This window comes from Hippichthys cyanospilos, chromosome 8 (assembly GCF_059441005.1).
Source record: "Hippichthys cyanospilos isolate Australia breed blue-spotted pipefish chromosome 8, RoL_Hcya_1.0, whole genome shotgun sequence".
NCBI classification, from domain to species: domain Eukaryota; kingdom Metazoa; phylum Chordata; class Actinopteri; order Syngnathiformes; family Syngnathidae; genus Hippichthys; species Hippichthys cyanospilos.
The window spans coordinates 3,265,892-3,278,254 of NC_142376.1; positions in this window are offsets into that span (position 1 = coordinate 3,265,892).

The window sequence follows — 12,363 nt, forward strand, 5'->3', positions numbered from 1 at the left end:
ACTGAATGGACAGATGGACATTTTATTGACCTTAGTTTGACCACAGCGGTCCGGTCCCGAAGACGGCCGGGAGAGAAATGTTCCACTTGAGCAAAGCGACGGGCGTATTTTTCCTCGGACAAAATCGAGGACGAACGGCGACTCTCTGCGTTTCCTCTGCGCCGCGACGTTGACTGAGTGACTGGCGAACACAAAGACATAAGAGCGCTAAACAGCCATTTGATTATGGCGGCGGTGAATAGATATGATGGGACTTTATGAGGCATTGCGCGATAAAACCGCCGTCAACCGGGAACTCTTCTTCTCGCTGCCTTATTCCACTTTTCAAGCACCACTTGACAAACAAACACTCACACAAGCTGGAGCCATGGCTGCAAAATTATCCATTTTCTAGACAAACAAACACACACACAAGCTGGAGCCATGGCTGCAAAATTATCCATTTTCTATAGCCGCTTATCCTCACAAGTTTCGCAGGCTTGCTGGTGCCTATCCCAGCAGTCTTTGGGCATTAGAAACTGGTCGCCAGCCAATTGCAGGACACACAGAGACAAACAACCAATCACGCACGCAATCACACCTAAGGACAATTTACTATGTCCAATACACCTACCACATATTTTTGGAGTGTGGCGGGAAGTCGGAGTGCCTGGAGAGAACACACACAGGCACGGGGAGAACATGCAAACTCCAAATAGTAAGGTAGGAGCCAAGTGGATTTGAAATCGGGTCCCTGAACTGTGAAGCAAATCTGCTAAACATCGCCACACGCACACACACACACACACACACACACACACACATATATATATATATATATATATATATATATATATATATATATATATATATATATATATATATATATATATATATATATATATATATATATATATATATATATATATATACCGTATTTTCCCTCAATTAATGACATTTTAAAAAAATTTCCATATATAAGGCGCACCAGATTATAAGGCACACCCTCAAGTAATGACATATTTAGTAAGTAATACTCAAAGTAATAACAATAATAACTCAAATAATAACTCCAAACTCTCAATAGCATAACTAACTCAATGTCAATATGAGCAACCTTGTTCAACTGTTAACACAAAAGAAAAAGTAAAGCTTACTTCATTGGTTCATTCCCCATCTACGAATCCCAATCTCAATATTCATCCATATATAAGGCGCACCTGATTATAAGGCGCACCATCAGCTTTTTAAAAAAAATTAAGGCTTTTAGGTGCGCCTTATAGTGCGTAAAATACGGTATACACTGCACTCGCTGCACAAGGATTGACTGATATGTCCTTTTTGTGACTGCCTGACTGTGGAAGCTGGTTGCCATCCGGAGGCAGTCATACCTCCCCCCGAAAAAAAAAAAAAAAAAAAAAATTGGCTGATGTTTTTTACCTAGATGGCATTTTAGGAGTATTTATTCGATGCCCCGGCAAGCAAAAGCGGCGGCTACAAATAAAGAAGATGGCATCGTCGCTATTGACCGCTCAGCGACTCGAAATGAAGTGTCCGGCGGTGAGTTATCGCGGTCAAATGTCATTTGTACGGCCGCAAAAGTGGCGTCATTTTTCGCTGGCCCCTCACCACACACTACCGGCCCTCTTAACGCTTGTCACTCTGTAGCCGTAGCTCATTGTCCTGACTGATGCATGTGAACGCACAGTTGCCCTAATACCGGCGTTTCGCTCGTACCCTCAACAGGGCCCCAAATGGATGAGCCTGCCGTCCTGATGATAATATACGGCGTCCACTAACCCGTGTTCACACGCCAGTGGCTTGCGGTCACGTGGGTCACTTCGTCTTCTTTTCCACCAAAGCAAACAAAAATGGACATTGTTTCCCGTTTGAGTCATCGGTGATTACTTACTATGTGATTTTTGGCCTTTGAATATTTAAGCATCGAGGCAAGTCAGTGTTATTTATATCCTCTCCTATTTGTGTCCACTGTTGTGTCCATTTTGTCTTGAGTTATTTGCATCCCACCGAAGCACATGAGACGTGACTGGGAAGGCCGGGATGTCCTTGAATGAGCACACTAGGACTTAAAAGCGTAGCTCCAATGAGTCAAACGATATATAGACCAAAACCAAATGTCCACTGCTGTGGACACCAATGGATAGGTCCAATCGCAGGAGGATATCAAATATTTTTTACACAACATAACTCTATGTGCTTCACATTGTTAAAATACATAAGATAAAAAAAAACTGAAGAATATAAGGCATTTAAATGCATAATAAAGAAAAGTAGATTTGGTCCGATGAATGCCAAATTTAACTTTAAAAAAACTCCCCGACGACATCTTTGATCAAAGTAGAGAGACGTGCGTTGTTTGTCAGGAGCTTTCAAATTCAGCCTACCGCATAAATGCAAAGCACCAAGCTGTGATTGCAACAGCTAACGATAGCAAAGAGCTTGCTTACTACAGAAGCAGTTTAAATTTAGCCTACTGCATAAATGCAAAGCACCAAGCTGTGAATGCAACAGCTATAGGAAAGAGCGTGCTTACTACAGAAGCAATTTAAATTCAGCCTACCGCATAAATGCAAAGCACCAAGCTATGAGCAAAACAGCTAACAATAGCAAGGAGCTTACTTACGACAGAGGCGGTTTAAATTTACCCTACCGCATCAATGCAAAGCTCCAAGCTGTGATCACAGCAAGAGCTAACGATAGCAAGGACTTTGGTTACGACAGAAGCAACTGAAGTTTAGCCTACCACATAAATGCAAAGCACCCAGCTGCAAATGCAGCCACAGCAAATGCTACTGTAGCAACAAAGATACTAACGTAGCACGCCATAACAAACTCTCAGCCAAACGCAACTCGAAAACACCCCGCGTTTGAGCCAGTCTGACATTTACCCCGGCTAGAAATGCATTCAGTCAATTTAAGTGTTGTGCACCACAACACAGCACCAGCACATTTGATATCACATACAGTGCTTAGCATTTGATTAAATTCAAATATTTCACATACTCCGTTGAGTATTTCATTTCATATGAGATGAATGCCCCTAATTACCGCGCAAAGATTTTGAACGTATCGAACAAAAATCCACAGTGGGGCTAATGTGAGTTAAAGTTTGAGATTAATGAGGCCTCCGTTCTCCCGAGATTATTGATCAAACACAATCTGAGCGGGAATGATTTCCCAGGCTTCCCCTGCCGTAATATTAGCAATGCATCAACATCATGAGACAAAAATGCTCCCATGTCCTTGGAGCAATCACGGTGTAAGGCTGGAAAATGAGCTTTGTTCTCTGTGTGCTTCTGTTTAAGCAGTTATTGAGTCCGTGGCATCAAATTGACGAGTCACTTGGGTCGTTCCTGAGATGCTTTGGAGGTCTTGTTTAGGTTCTCATCTTAAATTGAAAGTAAAATCATTTTTTTTCAAGAGGAAAACATACATTTCCTCAGCGACATCAAATAAGCTTGCTTACAGCCAATTAATAACCTCAAACTAGCCGCGGTTCCCGGCTCCGCGTCTGGTCCTCCTGCAGGCATCGTTAGCAGATGATGATGGGAGCTACTTGGGGCATAATGGAAGGCTTGACTGACCCTTGACCTCCCACCATCGATCCGCTGGCCGTGTCCAGCTGGGCCTCCGCAAAGCCAGTCAGCTGGAGAGGTGTTTAAGAGCGAACGCCCCGTTGCACGTCCAGACGGCTACACACTCATTAATTACATCATTTACCTGTGACAGTGACAAACTTGCTTGGCCACGCCGTACTTTATTAGGCTCTTTGTACAAGTCCTGGATCAAAACTGCTTCTAAAAATCCATAGCTTCCAATTTCTGGGGTGAGAAAAAAACGACATAACAGCGTTGGGATCGAGACAAGATCAAGACTTCTTGGGCTTGAGATTAAGACAAGACCTAGACTTTTGGGGGTTGAGACCGAGACAAGACCTAGACTTTTGGAGGTTGAGATTGAGACAGTACTAAGACTTTTAAAGTCCGAGACAAGACCTACACGTTTGGAAGTTGAGACAAAAGACAAGGCCAAGACTTGGAGCTCCAGACCAAGACAAGACGAAGATATTGGAGGTTGAGATGGAGACAATATAAAGACTTTTTTGGGCTCGAGATCAAGACAAGACAAAGACTTTTGAAGGATGAGACAGAGACATGACCAAGACTTTTGGAGCTCAAGATCAAGAAAAGGCAAAGACTTGGAACTCGAGACAAAGACTTTTGGAGGTTAAGACTGAACAGAACCAAGACTTTTTGGGCTCGAAATAGAGAAAAGTCCTAGACTTTTGGGGGTTGAGACCGAGACAAGACCATGACTTTTGGAGCTCAAGATCAAGAAAAGGCAAAGACTTGGAGCTCAAGAGCAAAACAAGACTTTTGGAGGTTATGACTGAGACAGAATCAAGACTTTTGGGCTCGAGATCAAGAAAAGACCTAGTCTTTTGGAGGTTGAGACCGAGACAATACCAAGACTTGTGGAGCTTGAGACCGAGACAAGACCATGACTTTTAGAGGTTGAGACTGAGATAATACTAGGACTTTTGAAGTCCAAGCTCAAGCCAAGACCTAGACCAAGACAAGATCTAGACTTTTGGAGGTGGAGACAGACACAAATCCAAGACTTTTGGAGATTGAGACCAACCTCAGAAAAAAATGAACAGAATGACCAGTATCTTTTTTAGTAATTGTAGTAGTCTTGACTGGTCTTGAAAAAAGAAAATCAAAATCCGCACCGTCCAAGGCCAAGACGAGTCTGTGTAAAAATGCCTTCGATTCAGAGACAAAAGCGACGCTCTTAGCGGTCTTGAGTCCAAGATCGATCTTAAAAACTACAATACTAGTTTGATACAGGTCTGAATCCGACTACCCGGCTACGGTTGATAATGATAACCCAAAATTGGTGTAGGCACTATCAAGTTTCTTTTTAGAAAAATTGTCCTGACAAAAAACGGATTGTATGGATTCTTCGGACTACGTCGAAGTATCCCCACGATATAACACCCAGGAAAGCCTGGCGCTAAAGCCTACAGGCAATTGTATTTGACATGTTTGTGGAACAAATATGAACTATTTGAGATACCTCAGGTTCTGTGTTGTTGCTTTCGGGGCCAATTTGCTGACTCATTCTTGGCCGGACCTCAGTTCTTAACAGCCGGCATCACTTCTTATATCGGCGGGAGTCTTTATCACCCTGAAATGAACCTTTCTAGCGGGCTTTCCGAGCACCTCTTCCTACGCGCCTCCTCTCCCAACGCAATAAAGGCCAAAGCATGCATTTCCCGCTCCAGACTGGCATTCAATCTAGGCTCAATTGCGAAGGCTGACCTGTGGACGCTGAGAATACGTCTTTAGCTTTAAGGCTTTCGGGAATGGATCTACAGCGGCGGGTCACGGGGGAAGAAATAAGGAGCCGACGCCAGTAAGCGGGAAATAGTTTTTCATAAATAAGCCACATGACAGCAGGCTTTCTAATGGTGCCGGGGGGCGCGTAAAGGCGTATGTTACGGGTTTCGCCCCTACCCGAGGAAAATAGAAAATACGGTGCTGACGGAAGACTTCGGCGCGCCGGTCGGTTGAGCGGTGATAGAGGTGGGTATTAGAGCTAGCGTAGCTGGGTGATTGCTAGCCTAGCGTTGCCGGTCTTTACCGAGAAGTATGCCCCTTCTTCGCTTCAAGTCGATTGGTCAATAATTGCCCCCGTTCCTTTCGCGCGTACAGGTAGTAGCACATCCGTCGGCGAGCAGAATTGGTTTGATTTGCACTTATGTTTCTGCAAATAATCAATGCTGCTTTTTGATGAATACAAGCTATCGAATATGTCGTTGGAAAAAGAGGAATGAAGTGAGAGGCGTTAATGAGAGTGGCATTGATGGAAAAGATCAATCGTAGGAGGTAAGGTAGAACGGACAAGATTCTGGGTTTTAGTATTAAAGGGACAATTGATAGTATTGAACATTGGCGCTTACATGATAGCATGATAGAAAAGTAAAAATCACATATACACCAAAAATTTGAGTCAAAATGACAGATTAATTGCCATCAATTAATCACATAGTTAATGCGTTTAACTAATTTTTAATCTCTAACTTTTGTACGCTGACAAGAACTATTTTTATGTATTTGCGTCCTTTTTCTCGAGTTGCTGAGGGTTGATTGGCTGTAATTGTGCTTGGCACAACCTGATAGGCTCCTGTTGTGAGTGGGCGGGCAGAAGGAAGACGGGAAAATGGAAGAGCATGTGAGCTTTGTAAGTACGATGAATGGTGAATTTAATTTTTTTAACAACTCCTCAATTGCACAAGAGACAGATAGAAGTTTAGCTAAATAGATGCTTAGCTAGCTAGCTAGTTGCTTAGCTAGATGCTTAGCTAGCTAGCAGATAGATAGATAGATAGATAGATAGATAGATAGATAGATAGATAGATAGATAGATAGATAGATAGATAGATAGATAGATAGATAGATAGAAATTCGCGAACACCGCACCCTCTGAGATCTTAGTAGAGATAAGGTAATATGGGAGTGTGATGGAGGAGAAAAAAAAAGAGTCTTTAGCCATGCCCCAAACAGAAGGCACTGCTCAAGTCTGGAAAAAAAAAAACCTGAATATGCGCCAACAAAAAACATGTAAATGGCTGCTTTCTTTGTAAGGAGGTTGCTTACCACATAAGCAACTCAAGTTTAGCTTAGCAACAAAGATGCTAATGTAGCCAGCAACAGAATAGTCCTTTGCCAAACTAAACTTACAAACACCCTGCAACTAACATGAGGGATGATGTTTTATTTTAATGTTATTTTCTGATTATTGAAGCATTTTTAAATCTTTGACAGCACTAAATAATAAAAAAAAAATACATACATACATTGAGCAAACTAGCTAAAAATGATAATGCTGTCCAAGAGTCTCCTTTTTTTATGTTTAAAGTTGTTTGTTGAACTAATAGATGGAAAACGTCTAAAATGTCATATAACATTTGATTGGGTCCTTTGGTGTTACATCTGCTGTTTGATTATTTATACGAGCGCCTCAGACTGATGTAAAGTCCCCTTGGGTCGGAATCGGTTATTTATTGCTATTAAATGGTTAATTTTCCTGCATGCCCTCCGGGTCTTTGAGGACATTACGACATGAGGAAGATAGAATTGTCACGGCTAGGCGAGCCAGGCTTGATTTATTAGAAAAGCAGTTTTGCGAGAACCCTTTCGATTTTAGCCCAAATACTGCTATCCCTAATTTGTTTTTTAAACATTTCCCAACTCGGTTCTTTCGCTCTCAGTGTTGTTTCACAAACTAATTTGAATTTTGAATTGGAAAGCACCGCATAAACTTCAATAGAATGTAAGCGTAAATGAGGAAACTCCATAGTGCTAGCTTAAAGATTAGCAGGTTTCTTATTGATAAAAATAGATAAGTTAGGCGAAAACTGCAATGTTTCACATAACAGAATTACTAAAATAGCTTTTAAAAAACGCCCCAAAATTTAAAGACACATTCAACAAAAGAATAAACAAGCACGCAAGCTAGCTAGCTAGCTTATTGTCATATTTACATCTGCGTAATTGAGTGCGTGCTTTGGTCTCTATTGCCCGAGGCCCAGTTTGCCTCTGACAGCTGCCGGGGTCGGGAGACGCGCCGTACCGCGACCAAACAGATGGAGATAACGCGGTAAACAAACGCCAATTACTGGCTGTCGCGGTGAAGACGCTTGACACCTGCCGACCAAAGCAATCGGCTCGCAAGGAAGACATTCGCGTTGGATGGAAAGTGGATCTGTGGCGTCATTGACAAGGTGGGACTCTCGTTGATTTGAAGGTTTTGTTGTTATTCCAGAAAAAAATCTTTGTTGAGAAGATATGCAGAAATAATAGCTAAGCCTGCTAATATGCTGAAGAATAATCGCGTTAATTATAAGAATTAGAATAAAGTCAGAGTTCTGACTTCTGAGAAGAAAGTAAGGATTCTGACTAAAAACTTTATTCTAAGAAATATGACTTAAAAGTCAGGATTTTCACTTAAAAGTCAGAATTCTGACTTGTGAGAATAAGGCAGAAATTCACATTCAGGACTTGAAAGTGAAAGAATGTTAGAATAAAGTCAAGATTTTCACTTTAAGGTCAGAATTTTGGGAGTAAAGTCAGAATTCTGTTAAAAAAAAGCCTGGGAATGAAGTCAGAATTATTTGAGTAGTCAGAATTTTGACTAAAGTAAGAATTCAGAAAATAACTGGCTAAAGAATAATGAAACTTCACTTTAAAGGCAAAATTCTGACTTCTGAGAAAAAAAGCTATTCTATTATTTACAGTCAGAATTCTCAGAACAAAATGGGAATTCTGACTTTAAAGTCAGAATAAATTTAGATTCTGAGAATAGTCAAAATTGTTCCAGAATTCTGAGAATAAAAACATAATTTGGACTTAAAAATGAGAATTCTGTGAACAAATTCAGAATTCTGCCTTTAAATTACAAGCAGGAATCACTGACTTTACTCATATAATAAATTTAAAATTTCACTAAGGTCAGAATTTTTAGTGTAAAATAAGACTTCACCAAAAAATACAGTCTGGGAATGAAGTCAGAATTCTTCGAGTACTTAGAATTTTGACTTTAAAGTAAGAATTCAGAACATAACTGACTACATTTAAAGAAGAGTCAAAGGCAGAATTCAGACTTTTGAGAAAAAAAGTCAGAATTTAACAGAATTTACACTTTAGTCAGAATTCTCAAAACAAAGTGGGAATTCTGACTTGAAACTCAGAACAAATTTAGATTCTGATATTGCTGAGAATAGTCAAAATTCTGCCTTAATTCTGAGAAAACATAATTCCTACAGTAAAATGAGAATTCTGGGAATGAAGTCAGAATTCTTCAAGTACTTAGAATTTTGACTTTTAAGTAAGAATTCAGAAAAGAACTGACTACATTTAAAGAAGAGTCAAAGTTTGCACCTTAAAGGCAGAATTCAGACTTCTGAGAAAAAAAGTCAGAATTTAACAGAATTTACACTTTAGTCAGAATACTCAAAACAAAGTGGGAATTCTGACTTGAAACTCAGAACAAATTTAGATTCTGATAATGCTGAGAATAGTCAAAATTCTGCCTTAATTCTGAGAAAACATAATTCCTAATGTAAAATGAGAATTCTGTGAACAAAGTCAGAATTCTGACTTCATTCTCATAATCCTCACTTTAAAGTCAGAATTCTTAGATCCAAGTCACAGTTCTATCCACCTTCTTCCCCCTTCACCCTCTTCCGTACGTACCCGTAAAACCCAAAACAGAATACCGGTCTTCGAAAAACCCAAATTCAAAATCGTGAGCCGCCTGTTTCGTTTGAAATCAACTCCGCGTTTCAAGTGACACTAAACCAACAAGTTCATCCACTCGCGCCCCGCTCCCGCTTTTTATTTTTCGCTCCGCCGCTTCACCCCAGCTCACATTTTGATATTGTTAAGTGCCTTTCAATAGCTCCCTCGATTTCACACTTTCCAAATGACCCGCGATAATCAGGTCATTAAAACCCGACCCGTTTCTCGCCGCACATGCGCCTCATCTGAATCGCAAATCGCCTCTTCAAAAAAAAAAAGAAAAGTAAAACGCAATTTTCGGATTAGCCTAGCATAAAGCGGTAAAGGTATCGGAAAAAAGGGTGAAAAGATCCTGTCAAAAGTGCCATTAACTTGCGTGAGGGTACTCGATTTTCTTAATTCATCCCTTAGGAGCGGATAAGTCTATCAATCTGTTCAATTGGAAAGCCATTAGGTGGCCTGCTTTATGCGTTTCAAGCTGTTAACTAGAAGCTGATTGATTGTTGTTCCTCTGATGGGATATGCTGATCTAATCTCACCGTGTGCACGTTTGCCATAAATTACACAATTCATTTCCCCCCATTTAGGAGGCAAAGGGGGGGGGTGCACCTCCAGGCGTGCCGACGCTCCGAATGCAAAAAAAAAAAAGAGCAGCCGGCTTGTTTTATGGCGCCATTTTACCTTGCTTCCCCCCCCCCGAAAAAAAAAAAATCGAAGCATAATCAAGGTGTATGTTTAGAAAATTTATCGTTATAATTTCCCCCCGTAATCTCTTCCATTTTCCCCGCCGCCGCCGCGACATAGATCATCGTCTAAAAAAAAAAGAGAGAGAGCTTGAAAATTTATCGGTCTTTGATTCTCAATTATACGTGTTTATGGCTTCATCTGTCTTGGCTGACTTCAACCTTTTCCATTATGGCGGAATATTATTTGTACAGAATCCATTAAATTCACAAGGCGCGCCTCTAATGGCGAGGGGGGGGGGGGGGGGCATTTTGCAGTGGGAAAAGTTTGGGGAAGGTTCGCTTGGGGAACTGTGGCGCAGTTATGACACCAGAAATTGCCTTATTGATGGCGCGCCACCCGTTTGACTGGAAGTTGATGATATCTCCGTCCGGCGCCCATCTGCAGTTTCTTTATCGTCATGACAACGGCGAAAGAGAGATGCTTCAAAAAAAGCGAAACCGAAAAGTTGCTTTATATAATCAGATTCTACACAGCTCCTTTTAATCTACATATGCTACTCTTGTTTACTATTAATAACAAATATGAATGAACTCATTCAATGCCAAAGACGCATTTTTACGTCTTTGCAGATTCCAGATGTTCAATTCCAGGAACTGATTTCCATTTTTTTTAAGTATGTGGCCAAATATGGATGGTGATCTAAGATTTAAAAAAATAAGTGAATTAAGTACCTAAAATAATCCATTACTTTTGTGGATTAAAAGTAGTAATCCATTACTTTAGGTACAAAAGTTCCTACTTTAGGTACTAAAAGTACTTGAGTAATTGATTAGCCTACGTTCTAAAGCACTAAATTTACTAGATTTAAGTAATTAGTTATTTAATTACAAAAGTAATCAATAACTTATATAACTTATATAACTATAGGTACCAATAGTACTTAAGTAATTAAATAAGATAATAAAGTGGTAAAGTAATCAAGTATTTCAGGCACTAAAGTGCTAAAGTAATTAATAACTTTGGGTACTAATCAATTACTTTAGTACTTTTAGTCAGTAAAATACTAAAGTATTGATTACCTTAGGTACTAAAGTATGAAATTTACTAGAATCAAGTAATTACTGACTTCAATACTAAAGTAATCAATAACTTTAGGTAGTGAAATAGCTACTGTAGGTACTAAAGCACTCAAGTAACCAATTACTTGCTTACTTAAGTACCTAAACTAAAGTAATCAAGTACTTCAAGCACTAAAGTGCTAAAGTAATCGATAACTTGGGTACTAATCGATTACTTAAGTACTTGTAGTAGCTAAAATACTAAAGTATTGATTACCTTAGGTGCTAAAGTATTAAATTTACTAGATTCAAGTCATTACTGGCTGAAATACTAAAGTAATCAATAACTTTAGGTACTGAAATAGTTACTTTAGGTACTAAAGTAAGTAATTACTTTAGTACCTAAACTAAAGTACAGTTAATAAGTACTAAAAAGTGATGATATTTTTTTAATGTACACACAAATTGATTACTTTAGTACTTAATTCATTTATTGGACGCGTAAAAATGGAGAAATACGTCTTTGGGATTGAATGAGTTAAGTATAGATGAAAGAAACACATTTTCACATCTTAAAATCCTTTCATTAATTAAAATGCTCATCTTTATTCTTTACAAAATCGTCTCGCGGGCCGGATTCAACCCGTTTACGGCCCAGAACCGGCCCACGGGCCGTATGTTTGACGACGGTCAATTTCAACAATTTTGCCGCGCCGAAATTAAATGCCGATTGAATTAAAAGCGCCTCTGCATTTTTCAACCGCGTCACGACGATACCGATCAACGAATCCATCGGAACGATTTCAATCCACCTTTCGTCGTTTCCGCTGGGATTTCCCGCAGTGGCGCCGAAACATTTTCGCCCTCCGAGAGCCCCTCGGAGCGAGATGGCGCGGTAGAAGCTAATCGGGCCGTAATTCAAGATCCGCTCGGCCACTCTGCGATCGATAGCCGCAAAATCCCAATTAAAGCGCGGCGGGTCAGCGGAGGGCCGCCGATTCCTTTACAAGTTAAATGCAATGCTTAAATCGAAGCAATCTCCGCGTGGCCTTCACGGGTTTAATGGCTCGTCCCGACAGGAGTGGCCCAGTTAAAAGTGCAACAAGGACAAAGGGGCGCGTGGCGTTTGGCGATCGATGTTGCAGCCACCGTGGAGGCGGCCATTTTGCTGAACTTTTCTGATTGGAGACGGACAAGCTTGTCTTTTGGGAATGTGGGATTTGCTTTAAAACGTGGCATAAAAATCACACTGCACACCTATTGTCTGTCTGCGAGTGTTGCTCCACCGTTTGTGTGCGTGTATAACGTATTTT